The sequence below is a fragment of the Tachypleus tridentatus genome, chromosome 9, assembly GCF_004210375.1.
Source record: "Tachypleus tridentatus isolate NWPU-2018 chromosome 9, ASM421037v1, whole genome shotgun sequence".
Classification (NCBI taxonomy): Eukaryota; Metazoa; Arthropoda; class Merostomata; order Xiphosura; family Limulidae; genus Tachypleus; species Tachypleus tridentatus.
The window spans coordinates 100,400,608-100,416,038 of NC_134833.1; positions in this window are offsets into that span (position 1 = coordinate 100,400,608).

Genomic DNA, 15,431 nt, shown 5'->3' on the forward strand with positions numbered 1-15,431 from the left:
TGCGATTCCACTCACAGTTATATATATACATTTTTGTTTTCAAAGAAAAAAAGCTATAAAATGCATACGAAAAAATTAGCTTATAATATTTATGTGCCAGTGAAACATATACTTGAAACGTACAGTGTTAAAAATCAATAAATAACACACCTTCGGTGTAAAATAACTTATGCGTGACTCATATTTCACCACATAGTTTTATAATACTTGATGGTACAATAGAACAAAGACCTGGCATAACTTGATGGTACAATAGAACAAAGACCTGGCATAACTTGATGGTTAGGAGTTGACTGTAAGTAGTGGAATTGAAGATATACGCCGAACACGTTCGATTTTTCATCCGTTGGGGCGTTATAATGTGACGATAAATCTCACTATTTGTTGGTAAAAAAATTAGTCTAAGAATTACGGTGAGTGCTGCTGGTCGCTTACCTCCTATCTTGTTGCAAGTTCAGTATTAGGGACGAAGACATATATTTTAATATTTTTTGCTATAAAGCAGAATACATGCTAGAAAAATGTAAATATTCTTCTCAAGTTAGTTTTCCACATTTTGCTTTTAAAACATATGGAACAAACATATATTATCTAGGTCTCGAAAGGAATGAACTCAGCAGATAGCCCAATGTGGCTTTGCTATGAGAAAAACACACTCTTCAAATTTACAATGTATTACATATTTTATCTTTATTATACCTCATGCTCAAAGAATCCACTAGGTGATGAAAAGTTATGCTTTTGCTCAGTTTTGTCTTTTATTAATATATTTAAAATACAATGTAATATCAGCCCCTTGCTTGTAAGCTTGACATACTCACTCTCATTGCTGTGAAGAAAATATTCAGTATTTTTAAAACAATAAAAAATAATTTTATATAGCACAATTATTATCATGTATTTGTATACTAAATATAATTAAACACTCGTTACTTGAAAGTTTTTAGTATCAGTTTTAAAAAAAGTATATTTTTATATCCCTTCCTCAAGCTTTCAGGTGATGTGTTCGGGTGAAATCGGACATTTTTGAACGTTTAATTAACATTGGTAAATCTCTTTCAGTGGTAAAGAAAAAACACCCATATATGTTTGTTATTTGCAATTTGCCTAATTTTAGAGATGCAGTGGCATATTTAGGTAGAGACTAGAGGGGGCTCATCCCCAGAGACTATGATCTTAATAAGAGCCATTCATTTTTTATTCTATGTAAAATTATCAGACATTGAGCCCACATAACCTTCACTACGCCACTAAAAAGATGCTTATCACAACACACGCGAGTAATCAAGAGGAACAACAAACCAATTGATTTCAAATTTCAAGTTAGGAAACTTTTTGTCGTAGAATTTGCCTGTTTGATTTCGTTTTTTTAATTGTTTTTGACCCGTGACTTAATGCAATGTAATGTAATGAGAACCTATATATGGTTAACGTACTAGTTAACTAGAAGCATGTTTGTATAATATCGGGTTTTCTCACGATGTTTTCGCCTTGGTGAAACTTTATATATGAAGTTTTTTTGTTTTTAAACTTTGCACACAGCTACTCGATGGCTGTCTGCGCTAATAAGACCAGAGGGAAGGCAACTAGTCATCACCACCCATCACCAACTCTTGGGCTACTCTTTTACCAACAAATAATAGGATTGACCGTCAAATTATAACGCCCTTACGGCTGATGGTGTGACGGGGATGCGAATCCGCGACCCTCAGATTACGAGTCGAGCACCTTGACCACCAGGCCATACCGGGTCTCATATATAAAGTGTTAACCACTCTAAATTTAAAACTCGGGTTTCAGATCAGTATGAACCACATTTGTAAGAATATCAGTGTGTTCCTGAGTTTTATGTCTGTAAGTGCCAAAACCTGCGTATTCTTTATTCATGGTTTGTTGTAAGAATAAACACGTTGTTATTCAGCAAGAGAAGTTAAATAAACTAGAGGAGTGCATATTAAATACGTTTTTTTCTATTTTGCGTTCCTAAAGAGATTACCAAAATGGAATATTTTTTTTATATGTACCCCCCGATTACCAAAATAGAATACTTCTTTTAAATGTACCCCCCAGTGGTTCAGTGTTATGTTTGCGGACTTACAACGCTAAACTCCGGGTTTCGATACCCATAGTGGACAGAGCACAGATAGCTCAGTGTGTAGCTTTGTGCTTAACTCAAAACAACAACAAACAACATCTTTTAAATGTAACCAATAGAAACGGGTAATTTTTAGATTACGTTAAAAAATGCTGTGAATTTAAAAAAATAAAATATTTGTACTATTACCTCATTAACATTTTCTTTGTGTTACATATTGAGTAAAAACAATTATAAAAAATTTGAATACGTCATATCAGAACTATTTTGGAAATTCACTATGACAATATATCTCTGTTACAACGTACTGTCATGTTACACCTGATGGCTGTGCATCTTTACAGTAACCCTGCATTGTAGTTTTCACTGTAAAAGCTTCTGTCACTTTCAAAGAGCACAACTCGTCTCTGCATTTTTTTTCTAAAGCACTTAGTATACGCTACGAATATGATAAACTCTTCCTACTGTTTCAATAGTCCGATCGTACAAGAATTCGTAATTCTGCTTATTTTTTCGTATGTAATAACACATATGGCTAAAGAAGATCTTAGTATAGAAACCAGAACGTCCTTTCCATTCTTAAACACACAGTTGCCGCCCATAATCTTTCTCAAAACTTGTCTAAAGCTCCACTGAAACAGCACGAATACTCGTTTCATTCTCCAGCTTCTTGAGGTATGGAATGGTTGCAGGGTGTCACGGAAGTACCTTGTATAGTTATGACTTGTGTTGCTTTTCAAAACCGGAATCCTTCTTGATTATTTGCACACTGCTGCCTAAGACAAGTAAACTTATTTTGCCTTTTGTGTTTTGGATCTTTATATGTTACAAAACTTGCATGGGATACGAATTACTCCAGATATCTTTCTGGATGGTACTCAAGTTGACCCATATTCCTTTATTTTTCAGTATCATAAAGCAAAAGAGATATCCCAACTTTGAAATTCTAAATCCCTTACCTGAATACGTTTTTAATCTGACTGCATAACTATTTTGCTTTGTAAAGAGCTGTCACATATCGTTTGGAAGCATTACAGTACTTACGAACGACAAACAAACTCAAAATTTAGATTTGACACATACGATCAAACGCGAATGCAATATTATCTGTGGTTTGAATGTGGCGTGCTGATTTGCATACTCAAAAATCGTTTTAATATAAAGTACTCAATTCTTTGCGTAACCCAAGACATCCACATGTTAAGCTATAGCTCAGAAGATGTTTTATTCTTTTAAACAAACTAAATATATTATACTGAGTTTAATCACTTTATAATACTGCATTTCCAATAATATTGGTAATTTATTTCTACAACACTTTGCCTTAAAACTACTCCATTCTCTGTAATGTAAGTGTATTTTAAAAGATGCAGAAAACAGTGTATAAAAACAGGAATTCCATAACATAGAATATTGTGTTGAAGAAGATTATACGTAAGAGAAATGATGATGAAGGAAGATTAAACATCAACATCTTCTAATTATAGCAGTAATGCTATTTTATACATAAAGCGGAAAATACATAATTAATACGTTTTTAGCGTCTGTGGGTTGATCTAAGCCAGCGTCTTTTTATTTTTACAAAATTTTTATCCACAAACACCTTAAACAAAAGTGATGGAAAAATTGCATTTTACTAACTCGTTCTAGTTCATATTGTAAAAGTTGTTGTCAAACGAGTTGCTAAATTAAATAGTCTCAGTTCCTTCTATATCTTTCATACTCCAGTCAGTTCGAAGAGACTTGGTATTGTGCGAAAGGCCTCGTAGGTATTGGATATAACAGACATAATGTGACTGACATATTATTATACACTCATCTTTACTTTCACTCACAAATTGCTATTAGTAATTATAAGCAGGATTCACACTGAAACACAATAAACACATAATAACATATGGAGAGTTTGAATTTCAAGTCAGCTTTTGACCAGTTCAAGCAGAGATTCACATAAGAGTAGATCTATAGAATCTTAAGCAACCTACATAATCAGTTCAGGTTCCAAAATTTCAGGATCTTCTTCCAGTTGTTATTTTCTTACTGTGTCCGTTGTATTCTGGTTCCTAATGTAGATATATACAGTTATTTCGATCACACAGTTAATTGATTAATAGAAGCAGATACAACTGTTCTCCGATTAGAAAAAGGATAATGTACGGGCGTCACATTATAAAAACAATTTATTGTACATATAAAACATCACTATGTAAAATACTTAAAAACTGAATGAAACCATTGTAAGGTCATTGAAAAATATTAGAAGAAGTGAAATAACTTTAACAAACGAAATGAAAAAGCGAAAAAAGGTGAAAGCTGAAGAAAAATATTACAATTATAAAACTACACGGGTCGACTGTTATATAAATAAAATGAAAGGAAAAATTAACTGTTTCTTTGACTTCCTCAGGAACCAACGAAACCTGTAAAACCTCAAATAGTTTACTCTCGCTAAGGTTCTTACGATCGGATATCAGTATTTGCCATGGTAAGTAACCTGTACGATCACCTAACTCGAAGTGTTAGTTATTTTACCCTTAGTAAGATACGGACTACTAAGAGGTTTTATTATATGTTCCGGCTGCTAATCTGCTATTATCTTTAAGACAGTGGTGTATGTAGATAGGGGCTCAGCCCCAGAATCCGTAGATAATTTTATTATATGTAAAATTACATGGGATATAGGGCCCACAAAATGTATTAATCCCGGGGCCCACACAATTTTAAATCTACCACTGCTTTAAGGAAATCCTAAGAAGGGCTGTTTTTCGTTGGTATTGTCGGGATTTGATCCTGAAATTTCTCGATAAAAGTCTGGTGCGTTATTCTTTCGGTAGGATCTCCTTTGTTGGAGCTTGAATCAACTAACTGTTTGAATGTTTTCAGAAGGGATATTCAAATAGTTAGATTATTATTTCCAGGACCTCCCTGAAGATGGATGCAGATTAAAATAAAAACTTACGCTAAAACTAATTAGTAATTAGTATCTAATAAATAATAACAAAAGCTATTAATTAATAATCAGAAAAAGATAGTTTTATAAGCCACTATATTTGTTCATCCCGTTTAACAAGTTGTAGTGTCTGTATAGCTTAGACAATCACAGTAAGATGATCTGCAATTAGATTGTTTTTTCTATCTCAATATGAGAATTATACCGGTAACTTCATACGAAGAAAACACCAACCAGTAGCATACAACGACCATGAAATTGTCAAAATATCAAAGGCTGACACCAATTCCAGAGACTACAACCTCATCTTTATGTCTGCCCATGATGTTAATGGAATTCGTGGTTTCTGTTTATATTATAGCCCTTAATATAAGAAGTGTTTCAAGTTCTACTTGAAAGTAATCCAAATACTGGATGGTGACATGAAAATAAATATTATTACTGAAATAATACTTAACATTTATCCCAATCTAATTTTTTAAAAGTTCAATTACTGAATTTCAACATATAATTCCTATTCTCAGCAAATGTTTTTTTTTTTTCTCTGGAAAATTTCTAAAAACGTAAGGAGATAAAGTTGGTAAAATAAATCTATTTTTTATTTTTTCTAATTTGCTTTTAAACCTGAAATGAACTTAACACTTTCTGTAGATGTGCATATTAGTACATGTTCTTTTCATAATTTCATTCTACAAGAAAATCCAATACTCTACATATACATGGACATGATTCTAAAAGTACAATTCCTCCTACATCATCGATGTGTCAATGTGGTAGTAGCTCTTTAGTATCATAATTCAAGGATAAGACCTGGAAAAAGTAGTTGAAACTGGAATTTTTAATGTTCACCCTATACCTAAAACCTGCAAAAATCTGCTTTGTGAAAAATACTTGACAAGCGATTAGCCTGATTAACCCTATTCCAATTGAAGTTTTCAACGTTTGGTACATATGGAGAGGCGACGAGTTCCAAGAATAAAAATGAAAAAGTATGAAAATAACATCCAAATTTGATTAAGCTTCCTTTTGAAAATTTTACTCTTCTGTTTACTGTTTGTTTACCATCTTTTACTTACCATTGGATAGCGCACAAAACAAATAACAGCACCAAAATATGCTTCTGATATAATGATATTTTTGGTTTGCTGACCGAAGTTGTACTGGAGAGCCTTGAAGAGGCAAAACTGCATTTCACAACAGAATGTATGGCCAATCAGGAAATGCATCAGGTCTCTCCGTCACAAATTCTCTTTTCAATGTTTCTTTGGCGATAAAGAACTCTTTAACATATGATATTTTTATGTTTACTAGTTGAACGTATAATGTAATCTCAGCAAGTGCAATCAGTTATAGTCATTTTAAGTTCTGCCAAAAAAGGAAAATGACTGGTTTAGATTTTACACAAAGTTACACTACGGCTATCTTCGCTAGCTGTCTCTAATTTAGCAGTGATAGGCTAAAAGGAGAACAGCTAAGCAAGACTACCCGCCGCCAACTCTTGGGTTATTCTATTATCAACGAATAGTGAGCTTAACAACCACATATAATACTCTCACAGCTGAAAGGGTAAGCATGTTCAGTGGCAGGGTAAAGAAGTGATACTTTATCTTTAACAAGTTGTAACAATACTGCAAACAAGGATAAAACTACACCATTCTTTAGAATAATTTTCATATATGAAACTTTCATACAACTTTCAGGCATTTGTATAACTCCAACTATGTGTTTTATGTATTACGTAAGCCAACTTGACTGGATGAAAACAAATACAGTGGTACTTCGGTTCTCGAACTTAATCAGTTCCAGAAGGCTGTTCGAAAACCGAATCAATTTTTCCCATAAGAAATACTGTAAATTAAATTAATCCGTTACAAACGTCCAAAAATTACGCATTATGAAGCATTTTAAGTAAAAATATTGCCTATTTATACATGTATAATAATACTTACTTGCATAAAGTCAAACACAAAAGCTATAAACACAATAAAAAAACAATAAATGAAAATTTAACTGCACTTTACCTGTGCTGAGGAGAGCTGATGGTGTAAGTGAAAGGTGGTGAGGAACGTGGAGAGTAAGAGGGTTATTATTGTTTGGAAGGGGTGTCACCTTCCATAAAAACGTCAGGTAACTCTTCTTCTGGGGTTGTTTTTCTTTTCTGCCTCTTGACACCGCTACAACCTGCTTGAGACTCACTGGACCTATTTCTCACTAAAAACTTGTCTAATGAGGTTTGTTTCTGCCTGGCACCCTCCCCATGTCTCATCACACTGTGTATGCCACTTCTCTTCCTAAATTTTTCAAACCATCCCTACTAGCCTTAAAGGCATCACTTGTATCAGCACTCGTTCCAGGTGTGTTTTTCAGGAGGTCAGCATGCAACTGCTTTGCTTTCTCACAAATGATGGTCTCAGAAATGCTATCACCAGCTAACTGTTTTTCATTTACCCAAATCAATAACATTTTTTCTACATCTTCCATTGTTTGTGATATTTGTTTCGTAAGCACTGTCACTTCTTTTGCAACATCAGCTCCTTTGATGACCTCTTTATTTTTTCAGTATGGTGCAGACTGTAGATTTTGTCATACCAAACTATGTAGCAAGGTCAGACACGCGAACACCACTCTCATACTTTGCTAAGAGATCTTTTTTCACCTCTATTGTGGCCATAACAACTTTTCTTTCTGGTTTGCTGCTTTTATTATCCTTCTTTTACCCCATAGTGGCTTATTTAATCAGAATATTTCGAAAAAAAACAAAAAAACGAGAACATTTACAGCAGATTTTAGTGGGGGTGTGGACTAAGCGACAGGTGCGGGTAAAATGTTTTGGGCAAGCTTGGAGTGGGCCGAAAATGGTTGAAAGGTCGTTCGGGTCATCAGTCGGGTTATTTCGGGTGTTCGAGCCACGACAGCTTGGTTCGAGAACCGCGTTTATGTTCGACAACCGAATTGCTCGAAAAGGGAGAACCGAGGTACCACTGTATATTGAAAAACGCGTTTGGTGAAAGCAGCTTGTTCAAAAGAGTAGCAGTAAGTTCAATAAAGTGTATATCTTTTCTTCTCAATCAGTTTTTTTAAGGTGTGTATCAACAAGGTATTCAGGTACAATACACCGCGAAAAAGAAATTATAGAGATTTCCTTTTATAATTAAACAGTCCTTCTACAAACCATTTCCCTTGAATAGTTGTTCAGGAATAACCTAATGTTTAACAACTACAGAATGTAAAAATTCAATTAAAAATCTAATGTAAGTCCCTAGAATCTACCATAAGCTTGCACGGTCCATATATCGGATAAATTAAGACTTTTCATGTATGTTAAATTACAACAACTCACTTAACAAAAGATAGATAGATAGAAAGGTGGACAGACAAACTTACCAATTTTTAAACAAAACTTAACTCACTAAATGATTATCTATTACTACGTTTTCGTTCAAATATAAACATGTAATTTACTTCTCTCGCATTTTTCTAGAGCATTCATGCAACGAGTCTATAGTTATGATCATGTCAGCTTTGTTAGATCTCACGCCATCTGTTGTTAGCATAATCGTCTAAATGTGACTTTATTGCTTCAAACGTTCTTCAGGAAGAGTTTTTGAATGGAAACTAGAAAATTCTTACTTCTGTAAACAAATAAATAATGAAGTTACTTCATGGGGGCGTTTTAGTAATAGGAAGAGGGAGAGAGTTAATTTTCCACAAAATATACGGACCTTCTAAACAAAGAGATAAAGTGTTTTACACGAAAGTCAAATATTTATTGAAAATCAGAAGATGGTATATCTTTTATTTTCTCTTAGAATATTAGAGCGGTTGTTTTACCTTTTATCGCTACCTCACCTGCGCCAGGGCTTATTTTCAGTTATAACAATTCTTATGATGTTGTTTGTCTAAAGTTTAGGATATTAGATTGTTTTTTACCTTTAACTCTAGCATTCAAGCAAAATGAATAGATACAGCTCAAGTATACTATAAATTTAAAAGCAAAGCAAATGTGACAAAGTAAATGATGTTTGTTAGTGCTTGTCTTATCATACGTGTTAAAATATTTATTTTATCATAATATACGTTGAAGTAAATTATATGCATGATTATGAGATTGGTTCTTTTCTTCCCCACAGTTTAATACCACATAGAAGCGTGTCTTTCTAGAAACCTACACTGTTTGCCAAATCTTCTGTTTAGCAGTCATAAAATATTCTCAAAATATACTAACAAATTGAGAATGAGTAGAGATACACTACAGGTTTAATTAAATGAGCTTGTATTTAAAATTTAAAACCTTATTAATATACAGCTGATTACGTTTTACAAAAAAATATATTATTGGTTTATTAAGTTGATCATTTTTAAATTACGAAGAGATGGTTGGTTTATGTTATTTAAGTGATTAGCATAAATTATATGTTCTGTTTTTACTATTATTATTTCTTAATGTAAAATTAGAAAATAGGCTACTGCGTTATTTTCACAACGGAAATCTAGCTTTGTACTCTATCTTTGTAAGTCCATGTATGGTGGAAACTGTAGACTTTGCCATACCAAACTGTGTAGCAAGGTCAGACACGGGAACACCACTCTCATACTTCGCTATTAGATCTTTTTTCACCTCTATTGTGGCTCTAACAAACTTGCCATCCTTCCAAAGGATTATTTGTTTTCCGTTCTCAAATATTTATGAAAAGTTTTAATTAGACAACACCAAATGTTTTGGTGAACTGATATTATTTCATGTATTATAGAAAACAAACTTATTTTGAGCTCATGAACTTGCCAAATGTCTTGTTTGAGAAAAGTGCCAGACAAATTAGATGGTATTTATGAACTGCACTCGACTAGAGTGTCGTTTCAGTCTCTTCGATAAGACCTTTATCAGACTTTCGTCGTATTTAAAATTTAAAAATGAAAAAAAAAATGAGATTAATACTAGAAATAAAAATTTTAAAAATTATCCTTTTGATATCCTGGAAAACTTGTATCGATGCTAGCGTATTATTTCAACAACTTTCACCAGAAGAGAATATTGGACGAAACGTCGGTCGCAATCTTTGTTAAAATCAACTCAAACGTTAATAAGTTTTTAACCACTTTTAGAAAATTAAAACTAATAAATCTCTTTAGTTCTCATTGTGATATTTTCAATTCGAGTAAATAACTACATAAAAAGAATTTATTGTTTGTTTTAAATTTCGCGCAAAGCTACATGAAGGCTATTTACGTTCGCCACCCTTAATTTAGCAGCTATTCATCATCACCCACCGCCAACTGTTGGACTACTCTTTTACAAATGAATATAACGCTCTCACGCCTGAAAGGATAAGCATGTTTGGTGTGATAAGGATTCGAACCCCCAACCCTCAGATGAGAGTCGAGTGCCTTAACCATCTGGCAATAGTTTGTTAAATAACATATTTCTAAAGATTAGCTAAGACTGGTCTTAACTTTTAAACAATAACTAAAAATCTGTGTCCTAAATCATATTGTTTAGTCTATGATGTTTAGCATCCGAAAGTGTATACATTTTTTTTTTGTCATATGACTTGTCATATTTAAAGTACACGATATGTGCATCACGAACAGAAGCAAACCTCCCGAACAAAATCCTGGTGATGCCCATGATAACGAATGTAGATCCATAGTTTGATATTAAAGTCATTATCTCTTGTGATAATTATTATAGATTTAGATGGATTTTTTTTTGTTTAGATAGTTATCTTTAATTATTATTATTATTGCAGGTAACCATGTTTAGTATTTCTGTACTAACACTTTTAGTTTTGTCAGCCATCGCTAACAGCCATTCATTCCCTTGTACAAGTTCATCGAGATGGAAATCAACAACCTAACGACTGTCCTGACAAAGACCTAATAAATCCTTGCTCGTGTTCAGATAAATTTGGCAAGAAGCATCTTACATGTTCAAATATTGGCTCTCCTTTAGTGCTGCGTAAAGTTCTAGATAACTTGAAAGTAAAACAGTATACAGTAGCAGTAATGGAACTGTCAAATACCAATTTATTTAGCTTTCCTGAAAACGCCCTGGTTCAGACTCAGTTTAATAAAATAATATTTAATAATGTCACGATTGTTAAAGCTCATTTTAAAGGCGGTAAGGTTATTTTCAAGGGCCTAGAGTACACCGTAAAGGTTGTAAATGTATTAAATAGTAATATTTCAAGTGGTATATTGTGGAATGCTCTTGGGCCTCTTTAATAATTAACAGTCCTTGAAATAAGTAATGCAGAACTTAAGTCTCTTCCTGTATTGAGCAAACGGTTAAATACGTACCAGCTTGGCAAATTATTTCTCACCAGTAGTTCGATATCAGAGATAGACAAAAATGCATTCTCCAAGTTCGACAAACTTGCACGCTTGAGTTTGAAAGACAACAGCATTAGAGAGATCAAGGCTTCGATGTTTCCTGTGAGTCTTACCTTCATTGATTTGAGGAAAGTCGTCCTATTAAAGCGTAAATAAATTAGAATTATACTCGGCTTATAAATTTTTTTTTTTAGCTTTCTGAAACCTCACTTAAGGGACCGTTAACGTGTTACTATCCCACAGTATAAGCAGCTCTAGAAATCAATGTCGCTTTTATACAAGATTGAACAGACTTCAAATCGACGTCATCATATCGCAATTTATGTTTCTCAACAAATAATATTACCACACCACAATCTGGACCCTTCTACAAATAACGTTACTATACAGCAATCTAAATCAGTGTCACTTTTTCCAGTGTAGAGTTTTATTTCCAATCAATTTCATTATTCCCAGTGTAGAATCTTCAAATCAATATCACTATTCCCAGTCTAGAACCATCTTCATATCAATGTCACTATTCAGTCTAGAACCATCTTCAAATCATTGTCACTATTTTCAGTGTAGAGCTATGTTCGAATCAAAGCCACTCTTCCCAGTATAGAGCCAGCTTCATATCAATGTCACTTTTCAGTCTAGAGCCATCGTCAAATCAATGTCACTATTCCCAGTGTAGAGTCTTCTTCTTATCAATATCTCTACTTTACAGTTTAGAGCCATCTTCAAATCAACGTTACTACTCCCTGTTGAGATTCATCTTCAAATAAAATCCACTATTTCATAAACTAGACCCATCTTTAAGTTAATGTTATTCTCTTGCAAGATAGATTTGTCTTCAAATCAAATTTTGGACTGATTCGATTGTGTCATCTTTCTGAACTAAATATTTATACCTAGACGCAACTCATAATTTATTTTTATTTCATGCCCAATGTAAATTAGTCTATATATACGTGTGTGTGTGTCATTTGCTTTAAATTTGGCATAGATGAGCACTGACGTTACAGTCAACTGATATTATTAACACGAATATCAACTTTTCCCAACCTAGTTGGTATCAAGATCAATATAAAGTTTTCCCAACGTAGATGGTAGTAAGACAGTAGCAACTGATAAGAGTATGATTATTATTATCCATTTCTTTAACTTGAAATCCATGTCATCTTTCAAAATCTGTACTGGCTTATACTTTTTTTAATCCGCGCCCCATCAAATGTTGTCGACTTTTCAGCTGTCTAGTCCCACTACTGTTTAGTAAAAGAGTAGCCCAAGAGTTACACCCTTGTGCTAATTAATTGAAACAAGGCGGGAAATTACGATGTTTTTCAGTTATTTGCGTTTTATTTCTGAGAATCCAAAAATTACTCACAAATTAATGCATGGTATGACTGTCTTTATTTTTCAGAAGATCATTAATCCGCTTTGGCATCGAGTTCATGAGTTGACTGCAATCTTTACTAATTTTTGGATCGCGGTACCACACTTCAATTATGGCCTCAATTAGCTTATCTTTCGTAGAACAGTCTTTCCCCGAAGTCTTTCTTTACAAATCGCTCAACGATTTTCAATAGGATTTAAGTCCGAAGAGTTTCCAGGCCAGTCCAGCACCTTTATTCGCGTTGTAGTCATAAAATTCTTCACAAGTTTCGATGTGTGGCACGGAGCCAGATCTTGCTGAAAAATGCCAGATCCATCTGGAAATCTCTTTTTCAATTCTGGAACGACTCTTCTCTGCAAAACTTTGATGTACTGTGGTCCTCAGATCATACCTTCTACTATATGCAAGCCACCGACCGACACCATAGTAACTGAAATATCTCCAAAACATCTTCTTCAAGAGATGTTTTACGAACTGATTGATGTGAGATTCTCGAAGTTTATCACCTGGAGATCAGCGAACATGCAGACCTCTTTGACCCTGTACGAAGAACTAAGTCTCGTCACTGAAGTTATTCATTGTTCTTGCGTCCAGTTCTTGTATTTCAGACACCATTGATACCGTTTTTTCTTCATTGAGCTGATAAGAAGTTGTTTTTTGACTGGTCTCCTTGCCCTTCTAACGCAATTTCGAATGACGTAATATTCTTCAAAATTTCGTCACATATCCCAAAAATAGATTGACCGTGCTGCAAAACACAGCTAATGACGCCGCCTGTGTGAAAAAATGACTATTAAAGGAAATCAGCGGGTCCAGCGAGCCTACACCAGCCGCCATGCTGAAAATATTGTAAAATGACCATTTGTTTCAATTAATTTGCACAAGAGTGTAGCAGAGAGTAGTAACGACTACTTGCCTTCCCTCTATTTTTACACTGTTAAATCAAGGACGGCTAACACAGATAGCTGTCGTGTAGCTTCGCGCATAATTCAAAACAAATGAACAAACCTTTATATTCTAGACTGATAATAAATTTTGTTTCATTTCTCTCCAAATTCAAATACAAATTAAAATTTGTGTTGGCATCTTAAATTATAACTGTTTTTAAAACCTTTTAATAAATCTTGTCCAATAAGAAACATGCTCGTATAACTTTTTCTGATAGAGCTGAACTTCTTAAAAACAATTTATTTAATCGGATGACATAATACTACACTATAAATAGTCAAAAAAATTAAAACGGATGGCTTATAAAGCTTAAGCTCAAATAAGCTATCTGTGCTCTGTCATCCACGGGTATCTAAACCCGAATTCCAGTAAGTTCGCAGACATACCGCTGTGCTACTGGAGGGGCAATATTCTTAGGTTTGATCACAGAAATGAGATAAGAATAATTTTTAAGGTGATATTCATCAGACAAGAACTGGAACAAAAAATTATTGAAACACTGTCCCTATAGTTCCTGTGAAGCACCTCTGCCTATTATTCTGAAAGTGGTTTTGAATCAGCACTGCTTATAAACCCCATAACTGTTTGGAAGCATTAACACATATCTCAGATATTATTATAAAGCAAGAGCTTTATAATGTATTTTATTAATAAAACTGTATTGAAAAACTAACTGAAATACGAAGGGTAGGAAATTGTACCTCTATTTGTTTTTTTAACATAATAAATATAACATGTGCAACAGAAATAAATAAAAGTGGCACAGCGGTATATTTGTGGACTAAGGCTGCTAGAATCTGGTTTCAATACCGTGATGGGTAGAGCACCCATAGCCTATTGTGTAACTTTGTGCTTAATTCCAAATAACCAAAAATTCTATCTCGTCATTGTTTTATTTTTTTTTTAATGTATTGCACTAATGAGACAGTTTGAACTTTGAATATTTTATTCCTTTGTAAGTTTTACGTTTCAAATTTTTATTTTTCACAAATACTTGCCCTCAGTAACATAGTGATATGTCTGCGGACTTAGACCACGAGAAACAGAGTTTCGATACCCGTGGTAGGCAAAGCACAGATAGCCCATTGTAAAGCTCTGTGCTTAATTCTAAACAAAACACAAATACTTTTAATTTCGGTAATTCTCAAAATTTTAAGTAACAACTTCAATAATTTATTGTAACATTATATGTTTTTTTACGTGTATATTTGTGTTTTATTCATTTACTTTTGTTTTGTTTTTCTGTTTTCTCTAAACTGGTTTTATACAGTGAAAATTTGTTGACAACTCTTCTTCCAAATGTGTTTTCGGAAATGAAAAATATCCAAGAAATAAACTTGGTAAAAAACAACATTCAAATAATATATGACGATGTTTTTATCGATTATCCAAAATCTCTCAAAACGTTTGACCTATCAGGTAAGAGTAACTTTATTTTGTTTATTAGTGTGAACACCTAATTGAAGAATAAGAACGTTGTGGCCATATAAATTTATTTACTCTAAAGTGAGAGACTTTTGTTAGATAAAGGCATACCATTTAAAGACTCACATTAATTAACGGCTAGTGGATTAATTTAACTGAATAAGTATTTACTATTATGAAGATATTTTACTGAAATAAGGGTTTAAACAGGTACAGCTCAAGCTGCCCATTGTGTAGCTTTGCTCTTAAATAAAAATACATAATAAATTATACATTGAAACACTTATATTTGCGAAATTTTGGTC